This window comes from Myotis myotis, unplaced genomic scaffold, assembly GCF_014108235.1.
Source record: "Myotis myotis isolate mMyoMyo1 unplaced genomic scaffold, mMyoMyo1.p scaffold_m19_p_3, whole genome shotgun sequence".
NCBI classification, from domain to species: Eukaryota; Metazoa; Chordata; class Mammalia; order Chiroptera; family Vespertilionidae; genus Myotis; species Myotis myotis.
The window spans coordinates 73,207,477-73,220,343 of NW_023416335.1; the positions used below are offsets into that span (position 1 = coordinate 73,207,477).

Below are 12,867 nucleotides of genomic sequence, written 5' to 3' on the forward strand. Positions count from 1 at the left end.
GTGATCAGAGGATTGTGGGATTGTGGAGGATGCCTGGCACCCACTGCTAGAAGTAAGCCTGTTATTGTGCATGTACATAGTCAGCCCTATAGTCCTCAGTCTCACAGTATTTGGACATGACTTCTGGCGGGATATTATTTAATTAAGGTTTGCTGTTCCCTTGTGGCAAGGAAGATCAGAATTAAAGGTTTTGTTTGTTGCCTTGGTTTGAAGTGGAGGAAAATGGGATAGTGACGATTAAGAAACTTTGCAGATAGTGGAGGGCAGTTTGTCCAGACTGTTAAGAGCTTAGAATTAGAGTTTAATTGGGATAAAAATCCTGCTAACAGCACCTGATGCCTGAAATCTGAACAATCTATTTTTAGGTTTTCCAGTTCAAGTTTTTGGAGACTGCCTATTAAAACATTCCTGGTTGGGAAGTGCAGAACACCATGGCCCCTCGCCCAGGCTGGCCCCACCTCCCAGGGAGCAGTTAGGGGTGATGAGGCAGGCAGGCAAGTGGTTAGGGGTGATGAGGCAGGCAGGCAGAGGCATTAGGGGCAATCAGGCAGGCAGGCGAGTGGTTGGGGGCCATCAGGCAGGCAGGCAAACAGTTAGGTGCCAGTGGTTCCGGAATGCGAGAGGGATGTCTGACTGACGGTTTAGGCCCGATCTGCAGATCAGACTTAAACCGGCAGTTGGACATCCTCCGAAAGGTCTCGGGTTGCGAGAGGGTGTAGGTCTGGCTGAGAGGACCCCCTCTGGCCCCACCTTCTTTGCACTGGACCTCTAGTCTTTCCATACTGATAGGCAGTTCTCTGACCACATTCTGAAGTTAACTCTCATGTCCCAGGGCTTACAAATCCCAACCAAGTTAAAATGTGCTTTTTCTAATCAGAACAGAACAATCATGGTTAACAAAGCATGATTAATATTTCTTACAACTATAGCTCATCCCCACTATTCTATTTCTGCCCCTAACAGTTTCAAAAACCCTTCTGTTTAAAGTCTGAATAGATTTGGGGGAAGGAGAGTGTGAAAGCACCCATTTGTGTTGAAGTTAGCCATTAGCAGTGGAGGCAAGTAGAATGTAGCAACAATGTTACTGGACTAAAGGGTTCTACTTATGTACATCAGAGCCCAGTAAGACATGAACAGGAGTTTGCAGCAAAGAAAGTAAGGGTTTATTTTTAGGAAGTGGCCCATGCCAGGACTCACAGGTGAGCTAGTGTTCAAAGCCCTAGCTCCTCAAAGGTTTCCAGGGGATGGGTTATATGGAGGAAAATTCATTAATCTTGGTTGAGGAGGAAACTGGTCTTGCAGAACTTGTTATCTAAATGCAGAGGCCATGGAACTGTGAACAATGCACTGCCCTGGGTGTGGGGGGGGGGGGGAATAGTTGTTATGCTGGTGCCAGGACAGACCATCGGATGTGGCCTGACCCCTGGGGGCCTTCCTGGAGGGCCACGATGGGGGCAGGGGGCCTATCTGCAAGGCAAAGACCCCAGCAGGATATATAGAGAAAAGCTCTCTGCATGTTTCTTCACTCTGATTTGGAAATTATTCCCGGAGTCCACTAGTGTTAATAAATGGGGTCCCTCCCTTTCTCTAGGAAGCGTGCTTGGTATTTCTCTGGTCTTCTGTAACAGGTGACTAAGGGAGTTAGGGTGTGGTCAGGGTTGTGGTCTAAGGTAGGGGTAGTTGATCAGTTCATCTGGTCCTGATGTCAGCCATGGCGTCACCTTGTCTGGTTTTGTAACTTTTCTGGGCCTGGAGCTGAAATACAACTGCGACATAGATGTGATCCCTAGTTTGATGGAAACGTGGTCTCTGGGGTCAACAGACGGGGCTTTGCTTCTAAGATTATCTGATGCTTGACCAGAACCTGGTTGTCCCGAGGGCTTAATGAATAAGGGAGTGGTCCTACAAGAGAGATGGAGGCAGGTGAGTCAGGGTCATTCAAGCTGGACACTAGCTTGAATCAAAAGGAAAGAAAGAAGAAAAGGTCATATTAAAGAAACAAAGTTTCTACATAGTTACAATAAGGCTCCACCTAACCAGTGTTTTTAATGTGGAATATAGTTAACTATACAGTTAAATTCTTTCACTGATAACTATAAGCAAAGATGTTTCTTTGCTACAACTGTGTAGAGACACTGCTGGTATTCTGCCTGGATCCTGGGATCCCTTTCCTGTGCAGTGCTGCTTCTGCGTGTTCTGCTCCTTCTTCAGAACATTCAGTGTCGGGCTGCAGGAATCACTTAGCCAGGTGGCAGGGCACACTGTGGTGTAATTGATGCTCCATTGCTCTCTGTATGATCAGGCTGAGCTAGAGTTAGTTCACTGAAATGCAACTTGCTTGGCTTTTTCTCCACTGCCTTGCTGTATCTTCTGGAAAAACTGCCTTAATAGATTAATTGCATATGACTCTTTCTTGTATGTGTTGTTTCTGGGTAAACTGAGTTAAGATAACCCATACTTGTAATATGTTAGGAAGTAATGAAATATATCCTCATAGGAACACAAGTACTATATTGTGGAGAGTATTAGTTGTAGATTTGAGAACGCAATGGAGCAATGGAGTTTGGATCCATCAGTCACTTGGTTTCATAGCTCTGAAACAATTCTACATTGTTTTTTTCAGTTCTTTTTTCCATGACTGCACTGTCATTGAAATACCTTAATCTATATCCCAATCTTACAGTCAGCACCACAGATTAGCACTTCCCTTGATGCTTGGCGATGTGCATCACAGAACCTTAGAAGGAGCCTGCACCCTTTCAAGTAACTTCTTTTTATATAAAAAGAAACAAGAAATGTTAGCTTCTTGCTATTATGTACTTACTTTTGTATTTGATAATCCTTGCATATTGCAGCACTGTTGTTGCTGGCTTATTATGGAAAATTTAATAGTATTTAATTAAAATCCGGAAATGTGCTTTCAATTCTATTACTCTAAACACTGGTGTGTGTGTATGGATGTGTGTGTGGGGGGGGGGGGGGGGGGGGAGGCTCATCCTTACTATTTGCATTATACTGAAAACTTAATCTTCTTGCATAGTGGTTCTGTGCTTTTAAGAGGATTACATTATTAATTGTTTAATTATTCATTATGCTGCACTTTTTCATTCAGAACAAAAGCTTTTTTTAAAATTAATTTAACGTTTTATCCTTCTCAGCAGCCATTCTTTGCACTGGGCTCTCTGTTCTTTCATGATAGGGTGTCGCAGCAAAGAATCTAGAGGATGCCTTGTTGAAAGCTAAGCCTGTAGTTGCAGCAAATAGATCTTTTGCCTGAACAATGACTCAACACACCACCAGGCAACTGAGTCTTGCTGCACTCCAGAGACTGGTCAGAAACAGGTCACCTGCAGGGGCATCGTTAATCACAATTGTAGGAGTGACCATCAGTTTCTTGACCTCCCTGAGATAGGCAGGGAGGTCAGCGCTTCCAGCAGTTCTTCCTCCAGGCAAGGAAAACTATTGGGGAGATTTCCTTTCTGTTATTGCTGGCATTTTTATTTAATCCTATCATTTCTCCTCAGTCTGGGCAGAAGTACAAAAGCTTCCAGCAGGCACAGTCTGTCCTTTTCTGTTTTTCTCTTTGCCAAAAGTAACCTTGGCTATTTATTGATGGTTTAGGAAAAAAACTACCACACCCCTTTTCCTCAGCTGTGTTTCTCTCATCCTTCCTCCCTTCTCCTGCTCTCTCTTCTCTCCCCTTCGCGTTTCTGTTGGGGCTTAAAGGTCAGTAGGGAAAAAAGAGCCACCTCGAAGGAGCCTGATGATAGTAGTCCTGTCAACTCCTCGGTGCTGATTGTAGGGAAGGTTTACGAAGCAACCTTTCCATGCATGACGGTGCATATGCTGCTCCAACAGTGGCCAGCTTGGCAGCGGCTGGGCTGCTGGAAGCTGGAAGCCAGCTGGTGCTGATATCAGAGCTCTTCACCACCCGTGAATTTCATCCCAGCACCTTAGAGGGACCTTCATAAGGGAAAAACACAAAGAAAAAAAAAAGAATTTAAGGACTTTGGTTTGTATATTCATACATTAAAACATATTTGATTTCATACATAGAATGACCATGATATTATATTTAAAAAAGACAGATGTTAAATTACCCAGTAAATGTGTGAAAGGAAATTTAAATACTCATTGTGTTTGTATATGAAAGCAAAGCCCTGAACTTATGATGACAGAAAAATAATTTATTTAAAATACTTTTATTTTTTCCGAGGGTGGAAAAAAAGTAGAATGAACTCTTCTCTCCCCCCTTCCCCCAACCCCCCAAAGGATCTTTAAAGAGAATGAATTGAATTTCAGGATTCCTTACATAAACATATTTATTTTTCATTGGAAGGGGCAGAATTTTGTAGGAGAATGTCATTAGTGTGAGCTGGGATGAAAAGGAGGATGAAACATAAAAACTATGTATAGAAAACATCAATATATTTGAGCCTTGACCTCCAATTGTTCATGTCAATTATAGCATGCTTTGTGGACCACATTAATTATGCTCACTTTCCTATTTCTGTCTTGCTTATATGTTTGTGCACATTGAAGAGGATTTTTCATATTATCTGGCTGCCTTTACCTTCCTTTGCTTCATTTGAAAATCATTTTATAGACTAAGGGAGGAACTTTAAAAAGCATCTTCTTTATGATAGTATGTTCTGCTTTCCCTAACAATGGCTTAGACGTTGTCACCATTTACTGCACCAACTAAAGAAAATAAAACAGAACAAAACCGAGAATTTTTGTAGTATAGAAATTCTGAATAAATATGAAATAAAATAGGCATATTGTAGCACAAAATGCATCTCTTTAAATAAGAGAACCTTTATCCCATTTTAAATTCATCATCATTTAGACTTGCAAAGTTAATGGGTAGAAGATAAGTGTTTCTAAGCATCAAAGAAATCTCAAGTGTCAGGTTTGATTTTAGCACATTGAGTCATCTTTCTCTAAAGAAGGACCTTCTCAACCTTTGGTGCTGCTTAGAATGAGACAAGGCTATTTGGGAATTTTCATTTCAATGTTCTGGAAATCAGGTAGTGTTCCTTTAACTGGAATCATGATACAACTGAATAAAGATTCAACTTATATCCCTAAGATTGGAATTTCTAACTCCAAATATGTATGTGATTTTAATAGACAAATTTTGTTTTGGGATACATAGGTAGCATTTCTGCTAAGCAGACAGACATCAGTAACATAGTTGCTTAAAATAATTTAGTGACTTGTTTTAAAACAAATTAAAGAATAAGGGAGAAAAATGACTAGGTAAAAATGTACTTCTTCAGCAATCAGTTACTGAACATCAATAATATTCTGGACCACAATGACAATGGTAATGTAAATACTAAAAGAAAAATTAATCCTTGGATGTTAATTGAGAGAGACAAAGAACAAAGCAGGAATTATAGAACTGTGAATGTGTTTGAATGCTAAGGATGCGACCTGGCAGCACCTCCTGGGAAGAACATAGATCTAATGTTTCTTCAAGAATAAGATGTGAAGGGTAAGGGAGTGGGAGAGGCCTATGGAAAGGAAAGGTTTAACTCTGAGGTGCATTTGGAGACCATCCCCTTTTAAATGCCTGGAAATTAAGTCGTGAATGGTGAGGAGCTCACTAGAGGTGAGGTAGCTCTAGAAGGAAGCTAGATCTGGAAGTCACATGCAGGAATTCATGTTTCAATCTCAAGATGCTTGCCAGTTAATGGAGGATTTTAAGCAAAGAATAATCTAATCAGATGTATGTTTAAAAGAGCACTTTGACAGCACTGCTGAGGTTAACAGTGGAATGGGGCATAAGGAGATCCATGAGCAATATTCCCTTTAATTCAGGAGAGAAAAGGTGAGGTCCTGATCCCATACAGCAGGGGTGGGGAAAGTCTTGCCCTACCAAGGGATTAGGAGTGAGTTAATTAAATGTTTGACCAAATAGAGCAGGCTAATTTTTAAGTTGATAATTTTGTATGACTTGAGAATGATATTATAAATATCCAAATGGCCCTGGGCAGAAAAAAGGTTCCCACCCCTGCCCTATAGTGTCAATAGTGGAAGATACAAAAATATAGTATGGGCAATATTAATGATAGAGCATTAACAAGGATGGTGAACAATTAGGTAAAGAGAGAATCGAATAATAATGAAAGGTGGTTGTAGTCACCAAGAAGGGGAATGCAGGAAAATTGGTAGATATTTAAGAGGAAAAAAAGTGGATTCTGGTTTTGACATGTGGAGCTTGAGGAGCCTTAAAATGACTCTAGAGTAGGGCTATGTGGTAGCCATCTAGTCTGGAATGGGATAGAAGTTTAAAGAGGAAATGATTCAACACCCATTTTTGATAAAAACTCTCAGTAAGGCGGGAGTAGAAGGATCATACCTCAACATAATAAAAGCCATGTATGACAGGCCCACAGCCAATGGACAAAAACTAACACCATTTCCCCTAAGAACAGGAACAAGACAGGGATGCCCCCTCTCATTACTCCTGTTCAACATAGTACTGGAAGTGTTAGCCATTGCAATTAGGCAAGAAGAAGAAATAAAAGGCATCCAAATTGGAAAAGAGGAAGTAAAACTGTCCTTATTTGCAGAAGACATGATATTATACATACAAAACCCTAGAGACTCCATCAAAAAGCTACTAGACTTAATACATGAATTTGGCAATGTAGCAGGATACAAAATTAACCCCAAGAAATCTGAGGCATTTCTATACACCAATAGTGAACTTTTAGAAAGAGAGATTATAAAAACAACCCCGTTTACCATCACACCAAAAAAATTAAGCTACCTAGGAATAAACTTAACTAAAGAGGTAAAAGACCTCTACTCAGAAAACTACAGGACGTTGAAAAAAGATATAGAGGAAGACATAAACAGATGGAAGAACATACCGTGTTCATGGATTGGTAGAATCAACATCATTAAAATGTCCATACTACCCAAAGCAATCTATAAATTCAATGCACTTCCCATTAAAATATCAACGGCATACTTCATAGATCTAGAACGAACTCTCCAAAAATTCATCTGGAATAAAAAAAAGACCCCGAATAGCTGCAGCAATCCTGAAAAAGAACAAAGTAGGTGGGATCTCAATACCAGATATCAAGATGTATTACAAAGCCACTGTTCTCAAAACTGCCTGGTACTGGCACAAGAATAGGCATATAGATCAATGGAATAGAATAGAGAGCCCAGAAATCGGCCCGAACCAATATGCTCAATTAATATTTGACAAAGGAGGCAAGAACATACAATGGAGCCAAGATAGTCTCTTCAATAAATGGTGCTGGGAAAATTGGACAGATATATGCAAGAAAATGAAACTAGACCACCAACTTACACCATACACAAAAATAAACTCAAAATGGATAAAGGACTTAAATGTATGACAGGAAACCATAAAAATTCTAGAAGAATCCAAAGGCAACAAAATCTCAGACATATGCCGAAGCAATTTCTTCACTGATACAGCTCCTAGGGCACTTGAAACTAAAGAGAAAATGAACAAATGGGACTACATCAAAATAAAAAGCTTCTGCACAGCAAAAGAAACCATCAACAAAACAATGAGAAAACCCACTGTGTGGGAAAATATATTTGCCAATGTCATATCTGATAAGGGCCTAATCTCCAAAATTTATAGGGAACTCATACAACTTAACAAAAGGAAGATAAACAATCCAATCAAAAATGGGCAAAGGACCTAAATAGACACCTTTCAAAAGAGGACATTCAGAAAACCAAAAGACATATGAAAACATGCTCAAAGTCACTAATTATCCGAGAGATGCAAATCAAAACAACAATGAGGTACCATCTCACACCTGTCAGACTGGCTATCATCAACAAATCAACAAAGGACAAGTGCTGGAGAGGATGTGGAGAAAAAGGAACACTTGTGCACCGCTGGTGGGAATGCAGACTGGTGCAGCCACTATGGAAGACAGTATGGAGTTTCCTCAAAAAACTGAAAATGGAACTCCCATTTGACCCTATGATCCCACTTCTAGGAATATATCCCAGGAAACCAGAAACACCAATCAGAAAGGATATATGCACCTCTATGTTCATAGCAGCACAATTCACCATAGCTAAGATCTGGAAACAGCCTAAGTGCCCATCAGTAGATGAATGGATTAGAAAACTGTGGTACATCTACATGATGGAATACTATGCTGCTCTAAAAAGGAAGGAACTCTTACCATTTGCAACAGCATGGATGGAACTGGAGAGCATTATGCTAAGTGAAATAAGCCAGTCAATGAAGGAAAAATACCACATGATCTCACTCATTCATGGATAATAGAGACCATTATAAACTTTTGAACAATAATAGATACAGAGGCAGAGCTGCCTCAAACAGATTGTCAAACTGCAGCGGGAAGGCCGGGGAGGGTTGGGGGGCAGGAGTTAGGGGCGAAAGAGATCAACCAAAGGACTTGTATGCATTCATATAAGCATAACCAATGGACATAAGACACTGGGGGATAGGGGAGGCTAGGGGACTGTCTAGGGCAGGGGGGAAAAATGGACACATATGTAATACCCTTTGTAGTACTTTAAGCAATAAAATAAATAAATAAATAAATAAACAAACAAATAAATAAATAAAGAGGAAATGAAAATACAGCAGTCACCATAGCATGGGTGGCCATTGGAGCCATAATTGACTTTCAAGATTGTCTACAGGACTGTTTCTCCAAGACAATATGGGAAAACTGCAGTGGGGACGGTCAAAAGCCTAATATTTATATAGAGAGTTAAAAAATATTTTAAAATACGTTTTTTGGATGCCCATATCAGTATTTTGAGGAGGCATTATTATGCTCACCTTTCTCCTTTTATGATGAGAACTGAAGCTCACATAAGTTAAGAGACTTATTGAATAGTAAGAAATAGTTCCTAGTCACAAACCCAGGTTGTTCTCCACTGCCTTTACATTTTAACGTTAATTTATTATATCAGAAGTGCATTATGACCACACAGCTAATTTCATCTACTATCTCACACACGTTTTACCGATGACATTGTCGTAGAATTCTCTCTCTTTCTGTGCTTTTGTTTAGACCAAAGGGAAACTTTCTAAGGTCAGTACTGTGGCAGGCAAGAAATAACAGCTGAGTTACAGTGGGGGCAGTAACATTGCTCCAGGTAGTTTGAGTTGGCATTTTCAACTGACATGGTCAGAACAGAACCATTTCACATTTATGATGGTGGAAAATGCAACATTAGCCATACCACAGTCCATTTTGACTTAGCTTCTGTTTAGGCCTCTCTTCTCGTAGCAGGTTGGATATTTAAGAAGTTGACTTAGGTAAAGCATAAAATACAAATTAAAATAGCACCATCTGACTTATTGTTCATCCAGTGGTATTGAGTCAGAAAGTTCTATCTGACAAACTCTCATGTTCACAAAGGCTAGGTAAATGGCAGAGGATTATGCAATATGATCTTATATAACTTTACAAAAGGCTGAAAGGAGTCAAATGATAGTTTCCTAATCCCCTCCACCCAAACATATGAGGAACATAAATGTCTTAATAAAGAGGAACAGTTGACAGAATTAGCATAGAGTTAGTGGCATGGGATATTCATGTGCGAATTTCACATTCTTTAGGCACACTTCTATGAAGACACTTTAAAACTCCCTAATGCTATTTTCTGGAAATTTCTGTTAGAAAGAAACAATAACTCTGAAATTCCTTTGGGTAGAAGTAGAGCTCCAAAAATATGATGCTGAATTTTTAGTAATGTTGCATTTAATATGCAAAATGATAGGTTTTTAACGTTGGTGACAGGGCAAAGTAAAATATGATTTTAAAAGATAAGAAAATGGCTCTCTTCGAAATATGGCTGCTGCTTAAGTACAGTTGGCTGATCATAAAATGTGCAATTCAGGCTTTCATATCGATATTTTAGATTGACAGTACCCTTGGGTTCATGCATTGAGCTTCATTTATTGAGAAGTCATAGAAAGTCATGTTGATTGTCTGAGCAGGTGGCTGTACTTGAAGGGTAATGCTAAACGGCAAGAATAAAACAGCTAGTTCTTATTATGAGAAGTTCACTTTAGTCTCCTAACTGATGTACACAGCAGAAGAAGAAATGGGAACTGACCTCACTTCAGATTCAATCAGGTTTTAAATATTTCTGCTTTAAGGTTGTCAGTTAGTTCTTTCGTTTCACCAAATATAGAGAATGGTGTAAGCAATCTCTTTTGTGGAAGAAATCGTGACCAGTTTATACAATATGCTTGTAATCCTCTTTCTTATCCCTACCACTTATGTCTTACTGAGCACAGGCAAGGCTTCGTGTATTAAAAGTGACTAGAGTGATAAAATGTTTGTTTATTCAATTTCAGAAAGAATGTTTATTCCTATGTGGTTACAGACCCAGGGATTATGGATATATGTTTTACATATATAGAGAGTACTATTAAGGAAAACTCTAGATGTTCAGGTCTCTCTATCACCCAAGAAGGCTGTGCAAAGGCTTGTTCAATATTTTGTAGCCATATTTATTGCCATATGGCCGTTTTCAAATTACATTGTGTTTTAAATTGAAATTGTCTGAAGGAGTTTGGCAAACTTCCAACTTGGGAATACCTTTCAAGAGGCTAATGCTAATGGGATTGTGATTGTCTGGTAATGTAACAGTGTTAATATTGTTTTTATTGAGTTAGCTGGACTACTAGCCATTGTGTGCTCAAGAAAATACAGTTTATGATACAATGATCTAATGTAGCTAGACATCTCTCTTGTTAAGCAGGCAATTCATCTAAGCAACTCAGGCTGTATGTCTTTTTTTGCTATGATTTGAAACACTTTTTAGACAAGCTTCAAAAAATTTGCAACTTATTCTTTATTCTTTATATATTTTACTAGAGACCCTGTGCATGACATTCATGCACTGGGGGAGGGTCCATCAGCCTGGCCTGCACCTTCTTGCAGTCCAGGACACCTCAGGGGATGTCTGCCTGCCAGCTTAGGCCCACCATTTGGTCAATTTGCATATTAGGGTTTTCTTATATAGGATGGTTACATATTTTATATTTGTTCACAGAAAAAAGCTATTCTTTATATCAGTCATTCTTTTAATTTTGTAATTGATTTGAGAGAGAAAGAGAGGAGGAGAAATATTGATTTGTTGTTTCATTTATATATGCATTCATTGGTTGATTTTTGTATGTGCCATGACTGGGGGGTTGAACTTGCAACCTTTGCATATTGGGATGATTCTCCTAACCAACTGAGCCACCCAGCCAAGCGATCAGCATTTCTTTCTTTTTTAAAAAAATATTTTTTTATTGATTAAAGAGAAGAAGGGAGAGGGAGGGAGAGAAACATCAATGATGAGAGAGAATCATTGATTGGCTGCCTCCTGCATGCTCCCTACTGGGGATAGAGCTCACAACCCTGGGCAAGTGCCCTTGAATGAAATCAAACCCAGAACCTTTCAGTCTGCAGGCTGATGCTCTATCCACTGAGCCAAACTGGCTAGGGCAGGAGATCAGCATTTCTTAAAGTGTGGTGCATTTCTCAGAATCACCTAGGAATTTGTTAGAAATGTAAATTATTAGATGCCACCTCAATCCTGCTAAATCAGAAACTTTAAGGATAAGGCACAGAATTCTGTATTTTAACATGCTTTTCAAGTGATTCTGATGCTCACTTGGGTTTTAGAACAATTACTTTAGACCCATGGTCAGCAAACTGCAGCTCGTGAGCCACATGCAGCTCTTTGGCCCCTTGAGTATGGCTCTTCCTAAGCCTTAGGAGTACCCTAATTAAGTTAATAACAATGTACCTACCTATATAGTTTAAGTTTAAAAAATTTGGCTCTCAAAAGAAATTTCAATCATTGTACTGTTGATATTTGGCTCTGTTGACTAATGAGTTTGCCAACCACTGCTTTAGACCTTTATTTTAAACTAGAGGCCTGGGGCTTGAAATCCGGGCACTGAGTGGTGGGTCCCTCAGCCCAGCCTGTGCCCTCTCACAGTCTGGGACCCCTCGAGGAATGTCTGACTGCTAGCTTAGGCCCAATCCCTCCCAAAAGAGCCCCCCCAAGGGACCTGGCCTAAGCCAGCAGTCAGACATCCCTCTTGCAGTCCAGGACCCCTTGCTCCTTACTGCCTGCCCGTAGCAGAGGCACAAGAGGCTCCCACCACCACTGCTGTGCTTGTGAGCCCAGTTTCTGGCTGATTACATCTGCCTGGTCACCTCTATGGGAGCACACTGACCACAAGGGGGCATCTCCTGGTGGTCATTGCATATCATAGCAACTGGTCGTTCTGCAGGTTGGTTGATTTGCATATTAGGGTTTTATTATATAGGACTAGAGGCCCAGTACACAAAAATTTGTGCACTTGAAGGGGGAGTCCCATAGCCCGGCCTGTGCCCTCTCGCAGTCTGGGACCCCTTGGGGGATGACCACCTGCTGGCTGAGGCCTGCTCCCTGGAGGATTGGGCCTAAGATGGCAGTCAGACATCCCTCTGGCAGCCTGGGAGCCCTCAGGGGATGTCCACTTGCCAGGGGGGAGCAGGCCTAAGCTGCAGTCGGACATCCTTAGCGCTGCTGAGGAGGCAGGAGAGGCTCCCGCCACCACCGCTGTGCTGGCAGCCATCAGCCTGGCTTGAGGCTGAGCAGAGCTCCCCCTGTGAGAGTGCACTGACCACCAGGGGGCAGCTCCTGCATTAAGCGTCTGCCCCCTGGTGGTCAGTGTGTGTCATAGTGACCAGTCATTCCCAGTTGTTCTGCTGTTAGGGTCAATCTGCATTTTACCCTTTTATTATATAGGATAGAGACCTGGTGCATGGGTGGGGGCCAGCTGGTTTGCCCTGAAGGGTGTCCCAGATCAGGGTGGGGGTC

General features: G+C 40.8%; 1 long non-coding RNA gene across 3 annotated transcripts in view; it reads right to left on the reverse strand.

Annotated features, from left to right (window-relative positions):
- Positions 1–1,827: 1,827 nt before the first annotated feature.
- Positions 1,828–12,867, reverse strand: part of LOC118651322 — a 152,533-nt gene continuing 141,493 nt past the window's right edge. For 2 of the 3 annotated variants that reach the window (XR_004966184.1, XR_004966183.1), the window contains exon 3: positions 3,610–3,963. This is a non-coding gene — a long non-coding RNA (uncharacterized LOC118651322). Of the gene's footprint in view, positions 1,903–3,609; positions 3,964–12,867 lie in introns of those variants that run through there. The other variant, XR_004966185.1, reaches the window with a different exon arrangement.